The 18176-nt window shown below is 44.9% G+C and overlaps 1 pseudogene; it reads left to right on the top strand.

Moving 5' to 3' along the window:
- The first annotated feature begins 7466 nt into the window (after positions 1-7466).
- Positions 7467-9401, top strand: LOC147986019 (uncharacterized; annotated as a pseudogene).
- Positions 9402-18176: the final 8775 nt, after the last annotated feature.

Below are 18176 nucleotides of genomic sequence, written 5' to 3' on the forward strand. Positions count from 1 at the left end.
CGAAAACTCTTTTATGCAGTTGTTGGTGAGATAACCTCGACACCACCCAGTACTGGGGCGGGAGTTCGGGAGTATTTCCATAACTCGTATAACGGATGCTTTTCAAAGGTTGAGTTACACGATTTCCGAAGGTTTCTTGGTTATGTGTTGAAGGATGGATACAGCTGGATGTAGGAATTATTAGTTTGGGTGAGATAATATGCTTCGCCTATATTGCCAACACCTGATTGCATAACCAGAAAGTTTCGGGAGTTTATAAGTGGGAATTCATGTATCACGTAGGATATCCTTCCAACAGACACATGATATGATATGGGATCTATCATATGTTTGTTCCGACTTATTCTACAAGCCAATCCTTTGTTTTGTTTTCACTTGTGGTATTCGAGTTGCTTCGCAGTCAAATGTTGATTCCATACCTTTCCTAAGCGTTGTTCTCATATTTCTATGTGAATACTAATCCTTCATGATAATCGAGATTGTCATGTCAATCCTTTTCAACCGGTGTGTTTCTCTTCAAGTTGATACGATCATTTTCAACAGCCGCTAGATCACCTCTCCATTTTCCCAACATTGTTCGTTTCATCTGTCCCCAAGTTTCCTTTGTTTTCCGGCCCTCCAACCCTTTTTCCTCAAGGACTCAGATTTCTGAATCAAGTATCCATCTTATGGATGTGAAGACTCTTCATTCTTGTCTTTCAATGTTTTACCCGGCGGTTCTCATGAAGATGCTCTACAAGTTCATCATTCTCCATTCTCTTTCTTGTCCAGTGGTTTAAATTCATGCTTTGTTGATCACATCCTTTTTCCTCGTTTCAAATGCTTTTCCCATGCCGGTGCACCTCATAATCATTCCCCACTTGCTATTCACTTGTTCTGGAGTGCTGATGATATCTCGAAGATTCATGTTTCCACTCTGCATTCGTTCAAGATTCAAGCCATTTAATTCAACCGGCGCATTCTCTCGTTTAAATCATTCAACGGTGTTTCTTTTGAGTGGGCCCTAACCCATAGGTCTTTTCCCAGGATCTTACCCGACTCTTCTAATTTTCCGGTGTAATTTTTGAATTCCTTTCAAAGTATGATGTACGAATGAATTATCATCAGTCAGTTGGTTTCTCCAAGATCTTATAATTCTTTTCATCATTGGTTCAACCTTTCTATTCGTCATCCCGGAGTGCCTCAACAATTCATGGTTGTGTTTCACATCGTCATTCTCAACATTTGAAGACTGAAGAAGATTTTTTCTCCAAATCTTATCCGTTCTCTCAAAGACTCATGATTTTAGCTTGCTGCCATCCTCTTATAATTGTTTTCAGTGGTGAGAATTCTTTTCACCCATCCAGAGCAATTCAAGATTCTTTTCAGTTTGATTCTCCAGAGCCCATCATCTCAGATTTATTCGTTCTAGCTTTAGCTCTCGTTGTCCAAATCTTACAGGTGCATCGTTCAAATATCCTCTAATCAGTTCATGATCTCTTCGTTCTCATGTATCTAAATCCTAGAAAGTATCTTAATTTGTTTTCCAATTCTTCCCGGTGAATTGTGCCTATGCTACTTTCATTTTCAATTCTTACGGTGGTTGGTTCAAGATTCCTCTTCCTATGTTCTCATATCTATTCATTCGTTTAATCCTACCGGCGGATCGTTGAAGACCTTTCTAAAGTTTGCGCCATATCTATCTTAATCCTTTCTACGAGAATAAGTATTATGCCAAATCCGCTTCTTGTCATCAATTTAAATTGGTGAAGGATGCGCATAACGTAGTTTATTATTGTTTCATCCAAGTGATCAATTCCTTATTCTGGAAGTTCATCAAAATTCTTGATTTCATTTGTTCATCTTTTCCTCCCGGAGTGCAAAGTTTTCTCGGTTATGTCATTGCAAAGCTTCATTGAATCATTGCAAGGCTTCTCCCGGAGTTCTGCTCAACTTCTCTTTCTTTTATCATCCTTTTTACCAGAGTTCTTCATGGAGGCTCTACATGGTGGCTCATCAAGGATTTCTTTCATTCTTCATTCGTTCTTTAAGATTTCTCTTGAAGTTATGATCCGCCAAGCTGTACTCTCAATTAAACATGGTGTTCAACACATATCTTGTTTTGAGGAGTTCAAGCATGCTTCATCTTGCATTCCGAAATACAATTCATTCTACCTTATATTTTGAGGTGGTGTTATGTCACTCTTGACAATTTCCCTTCATGTGTCATGATTCAACAGTTGTCAAGAATGAGATAGTTAAAACCATCAATTTCTTCGAGCATGAGCACTTCTCAATCCATCAATCTCTCCATTGGAGTATCTTGGGTTATATTTCACCTAAAGCTTTCCCTAAGGATTGTTGCTATTTATGGTGCTCATAAATGACCCAAGTTCTTCATTTATCCTCCCGGTGAAATAAGTTTCTTGTCCCTTGTTGATATCAATCCAATCTATTGTTTCCGTTAGTGACAGAATTTAACCTCATAATTTTGAGAAGTTTACCATAACCCACTACAAGATTATTCATTTCGTAGTTGTTTTTTCCAACAACTCTGTTATACCCTTCTTCAAAGGGTTCTTTCCAATCTCATTTGTGGCAGAAGTTGGCATTTTCATCTCCATTCTTTTCCAATGATTGATCTTATATTATTTCTCCCGGAGGCTTTGTGATGTTGCTCTCTTCACTCATCATCTCGAATTGTGCGGATCGTGTTCTTTTCATGCTTACCCATTTAACCGGAGTGTTGTGCCCTATGCTCAAGTTCTTTTCATCTTATCAAGTTTTGCCTCCCTTCTCAACCTGATTGTTGTCTGAAATCTTTCTTACCCCTTGTGCCAATTTTTCATTAGTTCCGGAGGCAGTGTGTTGTTGATTTCATCAAGTATCCTCTCATCTTGTCAAGTTCTTGTTCAATTCCTTCCATTTACAGTCGGAGTGCTGCCCAAATTATATAATTCTTATTCCTTCTCTATCATGTTTTAACCGGAGTGTTGGGGCTATCATTCCTCTTTTAACCGGAGTATCATCCAAGTGCTTTCATTTCGTCAAGCTCATATTCTTTACCTTCCATTTCCAACCAGAGTGTTGTCATAATTGATCCTTATCGTTCCTTGTACATCTCGTTTTTACCGGAGTGCTTGCATGTACTTCTTGCCCATTGCAACCCTTTTTCTTATGTCCTTCAACCTACAAGGTTCTAATAATATTCCTTGTTCCTCTTTCCTAATGGAGTGTTTTAAACTTCGTTCATCTTCATTGTATTCTTTCTTTCAATTTGTTCAGCCTCGCAAGGTTCTTTGGTTTCACTCATTGGTCAAAGAAGCAACTTAGTTTTACCTCTCTTATTCCTCTTCCTTTTCCCTCCAGTGCCATCCAAGATCTCGGGACGAGATCCTCTTGTAGTGGTGGAGTGTTGTAATGCCTCGGATATGACTTTCCATATTTGTAACTCCGACTCTTGCCTTTTCTGGAGTTGCGATATGAGATTCCCTTCATGGTTGGATTTTGTCTTCGTTTTGCATTTTGTTCATGTCATGCATTTCATATCATGTCATCATGTGCATCCCATTCACTCTTATGAAGCAATAATAAAAAGAGATCACTCGAGGATCCAATATCTTATTCCACGAAGGAAGTATCCTGAAAATCCTTGATTTAGTTTCAAGTAATAAACTAATAAAACCTTAATCAAAACTATTCAACTAGCCATACATGTTCGTCTCATGCATCCGAGCTTTTTCTCCGTTGTCTGTTTTGCAATCCGACACTCTCCTACGTCCTCCGGCGCCCCCTTTTGCATCCTTTCGTGAGCGGGTGTTAAACTTTCTCGGAATGGACCGATATTTGCCAAGCGGCCTTGGTACACCACTGGTAGACCGCCTGTCAAGTTTCGTGCCATTTGGAGTCCGTTTGATACTCCAACGGTTAACCGGGGAACCGTAAAGGCCTCGTGTGTGTTGCAGCCCAACACCCCTCCAAAACGGCCCAATAACCCATCCATACCTCTACCATGTCCTCCTTCCTCGGATCACGATCGCGTGGTCGAAAACTACAGTCCATTTGGACACTCCTACCTCCTTCTACCTATAAATAGGTGATCCCCTCTGAATTTCGCGGTCTAACCCTAGATCCACTCGTCCACCGCGCATCCGGACGCGTCCTCTCCGCGCCGGACATGTCAACCGCGGCCCTCCACGTCACTCCGGCCAATGGCATCGCGCCATGTCAGCTTCCCCGCCGCCTCAGCCACTCAGGGGTCGCCACCTCTGCGTGGGCTGCGTCCCACATCGCCGCACCTCCCGCCCAAGCCCGTCGGGCCCAGGTCGGACCCTCCCCGGCCCACGCCTTCCTTCATCGCACCCACTGGAGCACCCGCACCGCTCTTCCCTAGCGCCGCCGCCCGCGTCGCCCGACCCTCCGCCGCACATCGCAGCTCCGGCCACCGGAGCCTCGCCGGAGTCCCGCACCTCACCTGCTCTGCCCGTCGCTGCACCGCCCGGATCCAGCTCCGGCCGACCGAATCTGGCCAGATCCGTCGCCCCTGCGCCGTTCCCGTCGCCCCGGCCTCCTCCGTGGCTCGCCCCGTCGCCGGCGAGCGCCGCTCGCCGCCGTTCATTGCCTCCTGCCTCCTCGATCCAGGTGGGATTAGGAGGAGGACGACCTCCAAGTGGGCCCCGCCCCGCATCCGGCCCATCAGCGCCCAAATCCACGGCCCAGCTACCCCCTCTACGTCCTGGGCCAAGCCATGTGGTGAGCAGCCCGCCTAACCCTCCCCCCGTGCGCGTTTTAATATATTGCGCTTGTTCTGTTTTTTTTCGGAAACGACCAAGTCCTTCAATTTTTGCATTTTCATCCTGTGTTCATCATGCCATAATTTGTTGCATACTGCTCCGTTTCATGTGCATGATATATCAAAATGTTCATCATGATGTGCTCTTCATTTCGTTCCATTGTGACATGCTTGTTTGTGTCCATCTTGATGCCCAAATCACTGATTCAAGAGTGCTATAAATTGTTAGGTGCTAATTCTTAGCAGATTGTGAGCTTTTGTCATTTTTGCCACATTTGTTGTGTGCTGCATATGGGCATGATCCCTACATGTATTTTGATCTATGCCATGTCATGTTTAACAGGGCGTATGCCATGTATTTTTGTGATCCTTGTGGTGAGTAGCAAAAGCATGCAAATTATCCTTCGTGATATTGCTGATTTCAGGGACTTTGGTTTTTACCAAGTCATTGCTCTGCTATTATTTTTATGCCATGTATTCATGTTGCTACAGTGAGATCCATGCTTCTTTTGAGTATCTTCAGTAAGGATGTTTTGGACATGTGGTTGTGCTCTATCCATCCATGCCCCTGTTTTCAATTATGGAGTGCCCAAGCATGACCTAATCATGCTCTACTTTTGCTCTAAAATGTTCCTAGCAGATTGTTTATTTGCCATGGTTGTTGTAGTTGATCCATGCATGCTTTTAACTTTCTCTTGCCACGGTTAGCTTCTTGAACATGTCTTCTTGCTGATGCTATGCTTGTTTTATCATGCAAGGCTTTGTGATGAGTGATTTTAGATCGCAAAGATGCCTTCATAATGCTGTTTATGCCATGCTCAGTTTTCTGCTGTCTGAATCTGTTAATAAAAAGGGATATTTAAATTAGTGCCCCTGGTTCCTTAGTTGTGCTCACTTTTCCCCATGCTCCACACGTTTTCTCACTTTTCCCCTCTTCCTTAGCTGAAACTCTCACAAATGCTCATAGCGGACGTTTGTCGTCTTGACCGTCCATTGACCGTTAATTGCTGATGAGTGGGCCGAGTCTTCGTCTGACTGTTGCTTGCTGACGTGTGGGACCGCAAGGAGACACGTATTGGGCAGCTTGTCTGAATGTGAAACAGATCTAGACAGGCCGCACTACATCGCTCGCCCCGCCCCCTCCGCCGGCGTCGTGTCGCGTCCACCGTAGTTGTTTCCTCCACCCTATGCCCTATTCCGTTCGTCGGCGACACCGCGTCTGAGCCAGATATAGCCCACCTCCCCATCTGGGATTACATAGCGTTGTTGAGTGAGGACGCCCGGAATGCAGTCGACCGTGGAGAGGATTGGGTCGAATCCGCGGCAGATAATTCATGGATTAAACCTGAGTAAGCATTGTTTCCTCTCAAATTGACATTCTAAGTCATATTGTAGGCTGTATTTGACTTCTGTTTGCTTGAATTGTTCGAATTTGTGCTCGATTTTACCCAGCTAACTGAAGCCTTTGTTTCCTTCCCCCAACAAAATAGGATTGATCCCGCGCTGGCTTTCCGGCTGGCGATTAGAATGGAAACTAGTGTGCTGCGTGGTACTAAACCGCATTTGATTTCATCATTTTTCTATCCCAAAGTGGTAGAAACCAGCATATATTTCAAAGATTTGCGAGCTGAGCTCCGAAACACCTATCCCTGGAGTGATGCCGATGTTGTTAAACTGAATTAGTTCAGCAGTGACAAGCAAAGATTTCTCCCACTAACTTGAGACGATCATATGCCACTGCTTTTTGCTGGAATTGCTGGCTGCCGATTCGGTAAACTCCAAATTGATGTGATTTAGCCACACGCAGAACAGGCGAAGGGGAATGGAGTTCAGACATCATCTGTCAGTGCTAATAGCCAGCACCCCGGCACTCCTTGTAGGTCGACACCAAGTAAAGCAAGTGGTTCATGGAGCCACAAGATGCCTGCTGCCAATTCTGGTTCCGATTCAGCTGCTGCTTCTCGTGTACCTTCTGTAGTTGGTGTAGAAGAAGATGCAGAACCTGAAAAGGCAGTGCCTACAAATGATGATGAAGACGAGATGATGTTTCCTGAACTGGTCGATGTAGCCAGTCAGCAAGCAGTGGGAGTACGAATATATGGAGGAGCCCATCAGCCAAGCTAGGTTTGATGACACTGACGATGAAGAGAAGGTGGAGAACATGGACAGCTTAATCAAGGATGAATACGATGGTGGTGACATGCCAACAATTGAGTGGAACCGGGAAAAACCTGAGCTTAGTGTAGGTACCATTTTCCAATCAATGGTGGACTGTCGGAATGTAGTGACAACATGGTGCATTATATCTGAAAACACCTATAAGATTGAAAGGAGTGAGCCAGCAAGGTTCACAGTTTTTTGTCAATATCCTAGGTGTAGGTGGAAGTTGCATGCATCTCGTATGAGAAAGAGCAAATATGTTCAGGTAATCCAAGTTCAGTTATTAATTTAGTTTCAGATTGTTGAGTAAGGTTTCTTAACTGTTTTTTACCCTTTAATTTTGTTTCAGATAAAGAAAAACCCACACAAGCACACCTGCCCACCTAGAGGGGGAGGAGGGAAGGCCAAAACCAAGCTAGCAAAAACTAGGTGGGTGGCAGATGCTATATTGGATTGGCTGAGAGAAGAACCTGGACTTGGTCCAACAGCACTCCATGGGAAGCTTTTTGAGAAGTACAGGATAGAAATTCCTTACATGAGAATTTTCAATGCTAGGGAAAAGGCTCTTGGCAGAATTAATGGTCAATGGAATGACAGTTTTCAGCTGCTTTACACTTTCAAAGCTGAAGTGGAGATGGCAAGTCCAGTGAGTGTTGTAGAGATTGACAAGCATACGGTTCCATTCAAAATAAAAGGGAAGTCATTTCAGAAGGAGTGCTTCAGAAGGGCTTTTGTTTGTTTCAAGGCTTGCTGGCAGGGGTTTCTAGATGGTTGCAGGCCCTATTTGGCTGTAGATGCTACACATTTGACTGGAAGATGGAGAGGACAGCTAGTAGCAGCTTCTGCAGTTGCTGGACACCACTGGCTATTCCCAGTTGCATTTGGTGTGGTGGAGGCAGAGTCTGAGGAAAGTTGGGTCTGGTTTCTGCAGTAGTTGTGCAACATCATAGGCACACCCCTAGGTTTAGCTATACACACAGATGCTTGCAAGGGTTTAGAGAGTGCAGTGTAAATTGTATTCCCTGGAGTGGAGCATAGGGAATGTATGCGACACCTAGCGCATAATTTCAAAAAGAAGTTCAAAGGTAAAGTTTATGATGAGAACTTATGGTCAGCATCATACACATGCAGCAAAAGGAAGCATGAACACCATTTGAGAGTGTTGTATGCTCAAAATCCTCTTGTGAAGGAGTACATGGATGCACATCATGGCAAGGTGTGGTCAAGAAGCAAATTCAACGAAATCTGCAAAGTAGATTATGTGACCAGTAACCTTGCAGAATGCTTCAATTCAAAGTTCAAGTCAGTGAAAGGGCTCTTGTTGTGGCAAGCATTTGACAAGATGAGGCAAATGATCTTGATAAAGATGGCTCTTCGCAAAATAATTGCAAAAACACAATATGTTGGTCATCAAATGCTCCCATCACTGATTAAGGCATTGCACTTGAAGGCAAGAGGACTGAAGATGAAATGTATTCGATCTGGTACATATGAGGGAGAGGTTACCTATAATGACACTAAAAATAGGGTATGGAGGTATCCTGTGAATCTAAGTACTAGAGAATGTACTTGTAGGCAATGGCAGATTCGTGGGAAGCCATGCATACATGCCCTACATCTGATGACCGTTATCTGGGGTGCAGATGGTGAAGTTGATCAATATTGCTCTGAGTATTTCTCTATTCCCAAATTTATGGCTGCTTATGCTGAGAATGTGCCTGCACTATTGGGGAAAGATCAATGGAACATAGTAGATCCAGGGTTCAAACTCCACGCTCCTGTCATTACTAGACAAGCAGGAAGACCAAGGAACCAGAGGATTAGAGCAGGTGAGGAGGGTCGTCTATCAAAGAAGCGTTCTTGCAAAAATGTGGAGTTCTGGGGTATATTGCTAGGCTTTGTACCAATGCAGTGGATGCATCATTTGGAGAGGAGGAAAGATGGACAACAGCCAATGCTGAGGAGAATGCAGCAGCAATGGATACTGAAGATGCAGTGGAGAATGCAGCAGCAAATGAAGCAGTGGAGAATGCAGCAGCAAATGAAGCATCTTGGTATGTGTTTGCACCCTTTGTAGAATGCAGCTACCCTTTTGTTTGCATTTGTTCTCTTTTTTGCCTATGGCTTATAATTTTATTTACCAGCTCTAGGGAGAAAAGGCCAAGAGATGAAGAAGCAGAAGATTTTGAAACCATGGCCTTTGATGGTTTTGAATCTATAAGAGGAAGAGGAGGGCGTAATTTTTCCAATTGTGCCTTTAAAGATTACTGAACCCATAGATGACCGTCAAATGGTCGTCAAGTGCTCGACGAGTGCAACTACTCCATCAGCACCTCCACGAGGAAAACCCCAAGTAAAGCCCAAGATCAAAAGGAACAAGAGTCTGAAAGAATAGAGCATCTCAACTAGGGAAACCAGGAGCAAGACGGTGAAGCCAGCTGCAAACACAAGGAGCAAGTCGAAAATTTGAATTAAGTTGTTGAGAAATGTTTGTGTTGTCAATTTGAGGGAGAGTGGATCGCTTAAAACTTGGTAGATTTGTATTAAGATGTTGGCATCTTAAAACTTGGTAGATTTGAGCTACTGTGAAAACTTATCAGTTGTAATAATGTTGCTTCTACTTTGGTTTCTTATTTGAGTCAGAATTCCAATTTCCATCAAAATTTGTATTTAAATCAATATTTGAATTTGGGCCAAAATTTGGGTTCGAGTCAAAGTTGAAGTTGAACATTGGAGGTTCATTGCTCTGTGCGGTGTATTTGATCGAGCATTTGAAGTCCAATATTCGTAGGTGAACAGTCCGAATGAGAAATGTGCTAGAAACGAGCTCGAAAGCTAGGGTAAACAGCTCTATTTGAAATCAAGTTTTTTTGACCTTGCCTAAATGAGGCATATACATATTTATTAACACTTGTTCCATATATATAGGGTAAAAACGAAGTCTCACCATTTATTGATTAATATTCATATTACTACATTTTTTTGAAAAAATATGCTTTTAATTCAAAACCGTCAAATAACACGTTTTAGATATGAAAATGAAAAAGTAAGTTCAGATCCTTCTTACTCACTCCAAAATAAAGCTATGGAGATTTTTCTGATTTTTTTTAATTATTTTGATTTTTTTTCAAACCCTAAACCCTCTCTCCCTATTCTACGAACTCCGAAAATGTTCATAGGTGATAGCTCATTTGTGTGAAGACTTTTTTCATGAAAATGACCTACACCAAGTTTATTTTTTTTCTCATAACCTTGTCACATATGACGGCTATGTGCGCAAGAATTACAACATTTTGATTTTTTTTGAATTTTTTAAAAACATTTGAACTTGATTTCGACAGATCACTTCAAAAAATGATTTTTCAAAAAAACGCCCCTATACCGAGTTTATATTTTTTTATGGTAACTAGGTCTCATAAACGGACGAACTATGTTTGTTTTATATTTTTGCGATTTTTTCAAATTTAGTTATGGCCATTTGAAATCTGGTCAAACCCTAATAACCCCGTTGACTCGCTCATAACCCCGCAGAAATGCTCCAAACCCTAGCGTCGAACGTGCGCCGTCGGATCCTACCAAGCGCCAAACACCACCCGTCAGATGTGGGGCAGGCATGCACGATCCGCATGATGCATCCTGATTGGCTACTGCACTGTCCTTCTCGGGTTTTTTACGATCTGCCCCACTTTACATATGAAATTGTATTTTTCACACATGACCACCACATGTCAGTGTTAAGAGTTGGTTCAAATATTAAAACTGCAAAATACAATGTGGCAAATCTTCAATATAGCTTCCCCTTCTCCTCTTCTCCATCTGACAGACAAAGGCATCGAGCAGATCGAGCAATTCCTCTGTTTCTTTCCCCATCTTCTCGTTCTTCTTCCTCTCGAGCAATTCCTCTATTTCTTCCTCTCGGGCGATATGTCGACCTCCTCGTCAACCCCCCGTTCCACATGGCCGGTGTATGGTCCAGTGCCGATGACTCGATGCACTGACTGCCCACGGACTACGCCACTCAAGCGGTTGACTTTGAAGGAGGAGAAGAATGGGAACTTTGGGCGCGAGTTCGTCAAATGCGAGAGCAAGCCGGAGGGGCAGGTTAGATCTGACTTTTCCTCGCATCCTTTATCTCTAATTTCTCAAAAAATCTGTCAGATTTGGATTTAGGTTACATGATTTCATTTTCAGATCGTGAAGAAATGCCACCATTTCGAGTGGATGGATGATTACATCCCGAGGCTTTAAGGGTCGGGCTTGCTGGATTCGAGGGGGAATGCAATCCGCGAGTCCAATCTACCCCATGAAAGTGCCGCTCCGGCAGCAGCAGCGCATCCGGAATACCCGACGGTGGTAGATGTCGAACTGAAGAAGGAATTGAAGAACATGAACAAGAACTTCAAGCAGCTGATTGAGTTGAAGAAGCAATCCAATCTGATAGCTTTAGGAATACTTGCTCTAGGAATTTTTTACTTGATGGCCATCTCTCGTTAGAGATGTTTGTCTACTGTTATTGCCACTATTTAGCAATCCAAGTCTGTTTATCTCAAATGCAACTCTGTTTAGTGCAACTGTCGATCTCTGTATGTATGTAGTTTACTGTTAAGTTTCGACACTTTCAGTTTCGGCAGAAAACAACTACCAGTTCAGTGATAGGATTATTTTGTTAGCTAATAACCTCGAGTGTTGGATCATACCCTAGCTTGTCAGATGACAGTAAGTAGTACTTGAGCAGCACAAGGGATATACATCAAGTTCATCTCTTCTCTCTTGCACTTGCCAAACTTCTGTCCTCGAGTTCGTCAGTTCTGCTAAAAAAACCTAGTTCGCGGGCCCAAAGAGAAAGCCCAGAAACAAGCGATGTTTCTTTTTTTGTTTAGGAAGGATTGCTTTGTTCTTTTTTGTTTCTGATTGCTTTTTTCATTAGTTTGATTGCCCAATCTCTTCTATCTCATTGAGGAATTTTTTGGCTTTCCTTTACGGGTCCCTTCATTTTTAGAATCAGAGTATTTGCAAACCGTAGTATTATTATGCCTAGCGAACCAATACTTCATGATTAGAAAAAGAGGTCTAACCCTCTTTTTTATATACTTCACACATAGTGTAGTTAAAACTACACTTTTGACTAAAGCCAAATATCTCAAAGTATTTGATACTTCAATATTTCTGAAAACCAAAGTATTCTTTGAATACCTAAAAAATACAGAGCTCTAAAACCAAAGCCGTGTACAAATGTACAATATGTTCTTATTTTTAGAAGGCATCTATAAACACATCATTTTTAGTTTGTTTGGTTATTTTTTCCCACGCCAATTAGCTGTGTCTAAACTTGGGACAAACAAAATACAAACATAACAAAGCATTAATATAACACACATAACTTAACTTAGATAGGGTTCCTAGGGCAACATAAGTTCTTACATAGACACCGATAGATAATAATAATTAACCTTACATAGATAGGGTAGCTAGCTCGGGCAACACACACACCATACTCACACTACATAGTAGATAGATAGGGTAGCTAGGGCAACATCGCCATGTCTTCACCGTCGTCTTCACCTTAACCGCCGGCTTCACCGTCTTCTTCGCCGCCGGCTTCAGTACTCCTCCTCCTCAAGGCCGTTGTCGCCGAGGTAGTACGGGAGGCTGTGCATGCGGTTGCGAGCGGGGAAGACGCTCCGAAGTCGGTGAAGATGTTATAGGTCGTGAATGCAATGAACTCGCACCCACACCAATACACCTTGACGAGCAGGTAGTAGGCATCGAACCTGTTGCTGAAGTGGACGACGAGCCCTACCACTGGAGCGTTGGCATGGGGACGCTGATCCACGAGGTTGAACATGGGCGGCGAGCCCGCCGGGAGGTGGTGGAAGCCCGCACGGAGGAACCCCCGTGCAAGCTCAGTGCTTCCCCTCCAGCGGGAGAACGCCCACACGCGGAGGGATTCCTCGACGACGACGTTGGCGGGGTACCGCCGTTCTGGCACGGTGGGCGGCGCTTGGAACGTCGGCCCATTGTACTGCATCTTGCTCGCTTCGCTGAGTGGAACGACTTTGGCTTTTGGGGGAAGAAGAGAAGTTGGAGGCGCAGATGGATCTGTAGAAGAAGAGGCAATGAAGGGCAGTTTAAATAGCCGGGGGAGACGAGGTGGGCACACACGCAAACGGCGTAGATCGTGACTCAGTGCATGCGTGAACCGATGCGATCATCAATGTGTGAACCTGAATCGATGCAAGCGTGCTTTGCGTGCTCTACGTTGGTGGCTGCCTGCCTCCCCCTTGTACGTGCTCTGCGTTGGCGGCTGCCTGCCTCCCATTCACGAGCTTGCGTGCAGCCTGTGGCATGAACCGATGCCTCGACATATGGACGCGACCGTGCATGCAGCCTGCCCCTTCTGCCACCGGGACGTATGCCTTCGACGCGTGAAACGATGCTGTGGAGCGACTGAATCCACCGGCAACCGTGCGGCACAGATCGATGCGTGCGTGTCGGCGTGTATGCATGCGATTAGGTCTAGGTCACTAGATGCGTGCGTGGCGGTGTTCGCATGCATAGCAGGCTACATCGATGCCAAAGCCGGGCATGCATAGCAGGCTGCATCCATCGATAACAGGCTTTTTAATTTATTACCAACAAACTAACGGGCCCGTCCTATGAACACAAACACGGCCCAACCAGCGAAGCCACAGCCACAGTCAACAGAGTCCAATGTGGCCCCACAAGTCAGTTAACGGCCAAGACGGCAAACGTCTGTTATGAACATTTGTGCGAGTTTCAGCTAAGGGAATGGGGAAAAGTGAGAAAAAGTTTGAAGCGTGGGGAAAACTGAGCACAACTAAGGAATTGGGGGCACAGATGGAATAAGCCCTAATTAAAATTGCTATGTTTACATGGGTGTCATCTTATCTTCTGATCCTTTTTTACTCATGGTCAGTAAGGGACTTTTGTTCTATGCTTTGAGTATATTCATGCCATGCCTTGTATTGCTATGATATGTTCCTGTAGCATGTTGTTTGCTTGCTCTAAACTTTGCTTCCTGATGTTATTCCTGACATGTTAGTATTTTCACTAAGTCTGTGATGCTGATATCTTTTGCACTTTTGCCATGCTTGTTTGAACCTGCTCTTGTGTGTCTTAGCCGTAGCTCAGTGTTCATATTTTGTCAAGAATCTTGAGTAGAGCCCTGCCATGTGCTTTGTTGTTATGTTGGAGTGCAGTAGATTAGTTTCTTGTTGCATTCTAGATGGCATCATGCTGTTAATCGCAGAATTGTGCCATTCTTGTTTTCCTTGCCATTTGCAAACCGTGCACCCGATTCCGGTGATATTTATATCGATTTAGACCGAAATCATCTCATCTTTCCAGCGGTGCACCTGGTTTTCCAAGTTGATGCCTTGTTCAATCTTTCCCTTCCAGAGCACGCATATGCATTGCACATCACATCTCGCATATCATGCCATGTTTTGCATCATGTTGCTTGTGCATTGCACCATGATTGATTGTTGGTCCTTTTGCATGTGCTCTTGCTTTGGGTAGAGTCGGGAGACGAGTACGTGATCGAGGAACCTGTTGAGTACGCTTACGAGGATCAAGCTTACATCAACTCTGAGAACTTTGCAGGCAAGATGACCATACCCTTGAAATCACTTCTATCTCTGCTTGCTAGTTGCTCGCTCTATTTCTATGCCACGATACCTCACACTGGCTTTATCATTCCTCCCATATTGCCATGTCAAGCCTCTAACCCACCTTTCCTAACAAACCGTTGTTTGGCTATGTTACCGCTTTGCTCAGCCCCTCTTATAGCGTTGCTAGTTGCATGTGAAGTCGGAGTTTGTTCCATGTTGGAACATGGACATTGTTGGGATATCATTCTTATATCTTATTTACTTTAATGCATCTATAAACTTGGTAAAGGGTGGAAGGCTCGGCCTTATGCCTGGTTTTTTTCCCACTCTTGCCGCCCTAGTTTCCGTCATACCGGTGTTATGTTCCTTGATTTTGCGTCCCTTATGCGGTTGGGTGTTGTGGGAACCCCTTGAAAGTTTGCTTTGAATAAAACTCCTCCAGCAAGGCCCAACCTTGGTTTTACATTTTCCTAACGACCTATCACCTTCCCTTGGGTTCTGCAGACTCAAGGGTCATCTTTATTTTAACCCCCCCGGGCCAGTGCTTCTCTAAGTGTTGGTCCGAACCAGAGCCACTTGCGGCGCCACCTCGGGGAAACCTGAGGGCTGGTTTTAGCTGTACGTAGTGTTCATCCGGTGTTGCCCTGAGAATGAGATATGTGCAGCTCCTATCAGGATGTCGGCGCATCGGGCGGTCTTGCTGGTCTTGTTTTACCATTGTCGAAATTTCCTGTAACCAGGATTCCAAGACTGATCGGGTCTTCCTGGGAGAAGGAATATCCTTCGTTGACCGTGAGAGCTTGTGATGGGCTAAGTTGGGACACCCTTGCAGGGTTTGAACTTTCGAAAGCTGTCACATCCCTAGCTTCTAGTTTTGCACTAGGCTAGCTTGTGTGTGCATCATGTTTAAATTTTATTTAAAAGTTGAATGGGGGTGATAAAACCCTAGCACTTTGAAATCCAAATAGGTCCAGCTTAAATAAATTTCATTCAAGAACCCAAAATGCTCTTCTTTGATGTTTGTTATTTTTGACAATGGTTTTGATCCATACCAAAAATAATGAGCATTTTTAAGGAACAAGTTGGGCATTGAATTTAAGTCATAAAATATTTGAATTGGGGCATTTAATTGCTATTAATATTATTAAATGCTCCAACAATTCTGGAAATAGCTAAGGGCCTCTGAGTTAATTCAGTTATTACCCATAATTAATTTCAGGATTTATAGAAATGATTTGGTGTTTTTACCAAATCAAAAACAAATTGCAAAAATAGAACAAACAGAAAATAGAAAAGGCAGAGCACTTACCTGGGCTTACCTGCGGCCCAGCAAGCCGGCCCAGCCCAGCTGGCCCTTGCCAGTCGTCCCGTACCTCTGCCAGTAGGCAGAGGCAAGGCAGCGAGCGCACGCGCCCGAGCGGCCACCTCCTGCTTCGCCGTGTCGACGCCTCCTTCCTCCCAACCCCACGCCCAGGAGACGTGGACGAGGCCCGTGCTGATCCCCCTTCTTCCCTGGCCATTTCCCCCTCTCCCTCCTCCTTCTTCGCCCGAACAGAGAGCCCCACCGGCCACCGTAGCGCGCAGCTCACCGCTGACGTGGTCACTGGCCTCCCCTCGCCTCCCCACCTTGCGTGAGAGCTCCACCTCTCCGTTATCTTCCTCATAGCCGAGCCGCAGGACGCCGGGAGCCCCGTACCATCGTCCTCGCCCGCTTCTTCAACCCTCGGCCGTGAAGATCTCCGGCGACTGTACGCCGTCGTCAGTGCATCCTCGACCTCCCCCTCGCGCTCGTTAGCCTCGCTGTGAGCCTCCGCACTGAACCTCTCTCTTCCCTCTGCTGATTTCATCCTCTAACCACGGGCTCCGTTGAGCCCGAGAGCTCGTCGCCGCCGACCATGGCGCCGCCGTGGCCAGAGCCCGAACCAGCCGCCCCCACATGCGTCATCGTTCTCCCCGCCTCTGCAGGAGCCCATAGCCACCACCAGCTCCTCCTCCCGTACACCACAACGCCGTCCCGGCCAACTCCGTGCGGGCGCCGCCACGGATGTGCTCGTCGCCGTCAGCTCTGGCGACTATGCGACCAACCAGTGGCACCGTTGGACGCGGCGCATCCCCAGGGTCCTGTAGAATCCACCCGCGTGACGAATGGTCGCCGGAACGGAGATTCCGGCGTGCCTCCGCCGTCGGTTGAGGTCGCCGGCGGCCTTACCCCGGCCGGCTAACGTGTCAAATTAGGCTAAAACTAATTAGTCACTAACTACCCTCCCTAGTCACTGACATGTGGGCCCATGCCCTACTGACACTTTTAGTTAGGATTAAATTAACACTAACAGTCTTTGTTAATTAGCCTAGTCACTGACCAGTAGGTCCCACTGGTCAGGTTTGACCTAGACCGCGCCCTGTTGACTTGCTGACATCACACCGACGTCATGCTGATGTAGTATATGCTTTTCTGGTTTTTCTTATTCAGAAATGATTTAGAAATTCCAGAAAATAGTTAAAACTTCTAAAAATCATAGAAATTCAACCGTAACTCCAAATGAAATAATTTATATATGAAAAATTATCAGAAAAATCCAATCTATCCATTTATGCTACTTTCATGCATGATCAACCAACTTATACCCACTGTATAAGTGAAAAGATGATAATGGCATTTTAAATGCTAAATATGGAGTTTGCATATGAACCCTTGGTCCATATGGACTTCATTTAAATTGTTGCTAGATGCATTAGTGAAAATCATAACATTATTGCCATGTCACATTCATGCATCATATTGTTGCATTGCATTGATTGTGTATCCTCTCTGTTGCCGGTGTTTGTCCCCTCTCATTAGATGACGTTCCGATAATTTGATCGATGACACCGATGAAGAACTATACTATCTTCAGAAGTGCCAGGCAAGCAAAACCCCCTTGTTCATTCTGATACAATCCCACTCTCTCGCTCCTGCTCTCTTTTACTGCATTAGGACAACAGCGATTCAAATGTTACATGTTGCGGTAGTTGAACCCCTTTCCTCTGCATGACCTGTCATTGCCACAGTAAATAGATGAAACCCACTAGCATGAGTAGGAGTTGTTTGAGCCCTGATGTGCCTACTCATTCATGCTTGTTTGTCATGCTTGCTACTGCTTAGAGTTGAGTCAGGTCTGATTCATCGGGGATGAATTGGAATGGTGATGAACATGTCCTACTGTGTGTGAGCTAAGTATGTGAACACGATTTGGTAAAGGTAGCGGTGAGAGGCCATGTAGGAGTACATGGTGGGTTGTCTCATTGCAGCCGTCCTCAGGAACTGAGTTCTGTGTATGTGATCCATGAACAGTTACTACCACACATTGGGCTCCGGGCGCTCCAAGCTCTCTCGACTTATTAATCAACTCGATCTCTGTCCAGGAGTTGCAACTAGTTTCTGGTGTTTGTAGGTAGTGTTAGTAGTCTACCAAGTGGCACCCGGTACAGGTGGGCTTGGGACAGACTAGGCATAGTGGCCCGGTGTACCAAGTGGCACCCGGATGGTGGGCTTGGGAACCCTGTACACATCGTTTGCGGCCGTAAGCGACACCCCGGCCGGATCTCCTTGCGGATGGAACCCGAATAGGCGATAA

Source organism: Triticum urartu, chromosome 2A, assembly GCF_056163025.1.
Source record: "Triticum urartu cultivar PI428250 chromosome 2A, HENAU_Tu73, whole genome shotgun sequence".
Classification (NCBI taxonomy): Eukaryota; Viridiplantae; Streptophyta; class Magnoliopsida; order Poales; family Poaceae; genus Triticum; species Triticum urartu.